Here is a 4,926-nt window from a genome sequence, read left to right as displayed (position 1 = left end):
CTGATTTTTGGGGATTTTGTTGTATAATTGACCATATTTTTATAAAAAATTACCGAAAACTAAAATATTTAAAAAATAGTTGCTGTATTGTAAAATAATCGTTGTACCTAAACTTTATTGACTGACTGTATTAAGATAGCTGTGCTGGATTGCATAAAAAACAGTTAATTTTTCTTTTCTTAAAAAAAGGTAGCTCTGGTGGCTTGAATTTTTAAATAAATTTAGTGAGAAAGTGGTAATTATTTTGACACTTTTTTTTTAAATGCCTCTTTTTCTGCAACTGCATTGCCTTTCTCAATGTCCTTCAGGATCTTGGCCTTTTTTATGGAATCACTAAGTATAATGATTATTAAGCAACTCAAAAACTATACCAGCGTGATTACCGACGTATCCTTTTGAGAGGTAGCCGCACCCTTATAAGAGGAATAAGACCCAAACTTTTCAGGTCAAAATTTCAGTAGGTTGCGTCTGTATGGTCTTTTCAATTTTATAAATTATCATTGTTTTTAGGTAGAAAAATAAAACTCAAAATTAATGATAATCTCTGCGCGAAAAAATAAAAATCATAAAATAATTATTATTTATAATCCCAAAAATAAAAATCAAATAATAATTATTTCCGTTTGTGCGAAAAAATAAAACTCATTAATAATTCATAAAACAATGATTAAATGCTGATTTAAATTATTTTACTCATAATAATTACCTTCCCTGCTTTTAAAATTTGAAATAAAATAGTTTAGTGAAAGTACCACATTTCATTGCTTTTGGACTGGTGCGGGCCTAGTTACTATCGGACTGGTTCGTTTTTGGCGAAAAAGAACTAGTACTGAACTAGAAATTCGGTTCACTAGTTCGTGTTTTCCCTACAGGGATAGATTGGCGCTTACACATATGTTAGTGTTTGGCCGAGCTTCTCCTCCGACTTGTGGCGTGCGCCCTGATGTTGTCACACAAAGCGGAGGGACCTACAGTTTTACGCCGACTCCGAACGGCAATTGTGTTTTTATGAGAAGCTGTTTTTCATGGCAGAAATACACTCGGAGGTTTGCCATTGCCTGCCGAGGGACGACCGCTGTTAAGAAAAAACCTTTTTTCTATATTTTTTGCGATGTTGCTTTGACCAGGTCTTGAACCCAGGTACTGATGAGTGAAAGCGCGCACTGCTTACCACTACACCACAGCGGCCTGTGTTCATATGTCCTCTAAAAAGGATCCAAATTAAAGCAACATCCTAATATCTATAATAATATCGCATGTAACACTGCATATAATGCCAAATTTTTTTTGCGGAAAGGTAATTTAAGGTATTTTAAATTAATACTCACTTACCAACAGCTATGCTAATACATACGATGAATTAAGTAAACTTACCTTGCGTGTTGTTATTTTTTAATGCATAAAAAATTCCTCTAAAAAATAATAAAATCTTAATAGATAAATCTGTCATTGGAGACATAGTATAAATCACTTTTATACATAAATTCATAGTAAAATTACACAGAATTCCAATTACGGAGGGGAAATACACCGAAATATAGGTATTATGAAATTTTTACACACATATATGTACATATGTACCTATGTATATGCTAAATAATGGCAGTGAGACATTTTGACTAGTTTCGCCTATTCTGTTCATTGATTATTTTTCGAATGAATTTATATAAAAGTCTAATTCATAAATTTATAAACTATATATGTACAAAAATCGTCATTTCAAATTTTGCACAAAAATTATAAAAATTCGCCAGGTTTTCCCAACAACAAACTTTCAATTCAGAATTTTTAAGAAGATTCCATGTTTTCAATTTCATGCATTTTTTTCCATATAAAGTGTGTACGAAAATTTTTTAATGGATGAAAATATATGCCACCGTCAGAAAAAAAAATATCAAAAATCATCGGCAGAAACTTACACTTTTATTTAATGGACTATAAAACTGCAAACTTAGAATCTTTCTAAAAATTCTGAATAAAAAGCTTGTTGTCGCGAAAACTTAAATTTCGTACTGCATATTCACAATAGAATTCAGCGGTTTGTAAATATTTAATTTTTAGTGCGTTTATTTTTCCCTTTTTGTATTTTTTTTTTAATCTATAATGTGGTATGTAATTTTTTGTTACATAGTGGCCTTTTATTTGAAATTTCTGTATTTTATGATTGTGCCAAAACAAGATGAATTGTACCAAAAGTGCATCTGTGAATGAAAGTGCCAAAAATGGCACTATTGTGCCTCCTTTTCATCACTGGTATCTAATATCATAAAATAAATGTACCTTAATGAGACAGATTGTACCTAAAAAAAGCTAAATCAGTTATTTGTAGTTTTTTTTTTTTTATAAATTTTGTTTAAAACATGAATACAAAAGAGCATGACTCGTTTTTTTTTTTTTTTACTGAGCCTATCTCTATAGCAGGGTTATTGCGAATATTCGCATTCGCAACCGCGGAGCTTCCGCATTAATTTCAACATTCGCATTCGCAATAATCAATGCGGAGCTTTTGCGAATGCGAATGTTGTGCAAGTGCACCGATAAAACGTATATTTGGCAAACAAAATGACAAATTGTAGCCAATATTTTTGCCTGAGTTCGTGGGAGTATTTGTGTAACAAAACTGGTCAAATGTCATATTTATCAAATTTGATAACAATGTCTTTAAACATATTAGCGGGACTCACTTTCCATAGCATTTTAGGTGTAAAGTTGCTACGTAGCAATCAAGCACGCGTTTTGTTGTTGTTCAACAGCAACAAAACAAGTGGTATATTGCTACGTAGCAACTTTACACCTGAAATGCTACTCAACGGGAGCCCCCTAATTATTTCTTAAGCTATATAACTGAGCTATCAATGGGCAGCCATACAAGTTCCAACTTCTACTTGACCTTTGACGTACGTCAAAGAGAACATAGTATTTTTATACCCGAGCGCACTTGTGCACAAGGGTATTATAACTTTGTTCACATTATATTATAACGGTTGTTTGTAACAGGCAAAACGAATCGAGATAGATATAGACAAATGTATACAAAAATGATCAGAATGAAAAGAGAAATCGATTAAGCGGTGACTGTCTGTCCGTCCGTCCGTCTGTGCACACGATAACTCGAGTAAAAATTGAGATATCTTAACGAAACTTGGTACGTGCACTTCTTTCTGGCGTAGTGGTATTGAAAATGGGCAAAATCGGACAACAACCACGCCTACCTCCTATAAAATGGTAATTTTCATAAATACAAAAACTGCGATGTTTTACTAACTACTGAAGATTATTCACTCAAAATTGATATTTACAATAAGTTTTAGACGAAAAATAAGAATATTATAAATTTTTGGAAAATGGGCGTAGCCACGCCCACTTATAGTTACATGTGTATATCTTGGCAACCGCTGTACCAATTTCTTCCAAACTTGGCACAGTTGTTGGCCTTGATATAATATACGAAATAGCCGAAAATTTTTAAAATCGAACAATAATTACGCTCACATCCCATATAACGGTAATTTAGAGAAATACGAAATCTTCAATAAATCAGTAAATATAAGAGCTAATTTATTCAAAATTGATGATGGAAACAATTCTTTACCAAGAAATACGCTTATGATGAAATTTTTAAAAATGGGCGTGGCACCGCCCACTTACGATCATATATATGTATCTCGGTAACCGTTCTACCAATTTGTACCAAACTCGGTATGGTTATTGTGCTTGCCACATAGGAGCAAAACGCTGAAAAGTATTGAAATCGGACTAAAATGACGGCCGCTTTTCATATAACGGTAAATTTCAGAAATGCTTGAAACTTCAATATTTCGAAATTTAGGGACGCTAATTTACTCAAAATTGATACATCCTGGCTTACCATGTAGTGGTAGCTTTCGGAAAGGTGAAAAACGGGTATTTAATGTTCGGCTCCGCCCGAACTTAGCCTTTCTTACTTGTTAACAATGTTTTTTTTTCTGTGCTTTAAACACCTGCATTGCTTTCTTTCTTAATTATAATTTTTTTGGACAAAAGAAGAAAGTGTGCACTGTAATTCCTAACCAAATTTTCGTGATTTGGTTTTGATGTTACATATATTCGCTTCAATAATTTCAAATAGGGCTCTTTGGGGAATTTATTTTTAGCTAAAATTTTAGCAGTAATTTTGTTTACTTGTCGAGCAATATTTTTTTCATAGGGGTATACATTGGATCCTTGGCTAAAACCTTGTGCGGTAAAACTGTCCCTGCTTTGCTATTTAAAGTCAAAGAGTAAGCTCCTTCAATAGGAATTTCCAGCAGAAATGATCAACGTCTCCGTATAAAGAGAATCGATGCTCAAATAATTAAAAAAGTATAGGTCTAACCTTTAATAAGATTAGAATTACGTAACTATCTGAAATTCAAATGCTTATAAAAAGCAGGGTTCTTTTTTTAATAACAATATTCTGATCCGATTCGGCTGGCAGCCACGACTTTGAAAACAGAATTTTGTTCAAAATGTTCATTCCTGGAAAATAATAATTTATTTTTCATATCCATTTATTTAGCTCGCTATAAGGACCAATTTTTCAAACCAGTCGCAGAAGAAAGTATTAAAAATGAATTACAGAAATTAAATCGAATGAATGAAGTTACAGATTCCCCAAATTCGAAACAGCCAAAGGAATGAGAATGAAGAATTGTTTTTAAAAAGCTTTAGAAAAACCTGACACATCTGGTTTGGCTTGTAAGCGCTGTTTAAACAACGATCTCGCCATTATGCTAGATTCTAATTGTTTCTTAAAAATACTTGACATCCGCGTTCGCATTCGCATCCGTGGATGTAATATTACATTTACATTGGACCAAAATGCGTGATTTGAAATCAGTCATTTGAAGGTGTTTACACTGCTTCTCATCAAATGAAAAGGGAAGACAAAAACAAAATGTATGTAAA

General features: G+C 32.7%; 1 protein-coding gene across 8 annotated transcripts in view; it reads left to right on the top strand.

The window, feature by feature from the left end:
• Positions 1–4,926, top strand: part of LOC118740300 (villin-like protein quail) — a 241,680-nt gene that overhangs the window by 195,373 nt on the left and 41,381 nt on the right. The window lies entirely within an intron of this gene.

This window comes from Rhagoletis pomonella, unplaced genomic scaffold (genome assembly GCF_013731165.1).
Source record: "Rhagoletis pomonella isolate Grant_MI unplaced genomic scaffold, Rhpom_1.0 Rhpom_scaffold_00006, whole genome shotgun sequence".
NCBI lineage: Eukaryota > Metazoa > Arthropoda > Insecta > Diptera > Tephritidae > Rhagoletis > Rhagoletis pomonella.
Note: the sequence above shows the minus strand (reverse complement) of the source record. Positions and strands in the feature narration are given on the sequence as shown.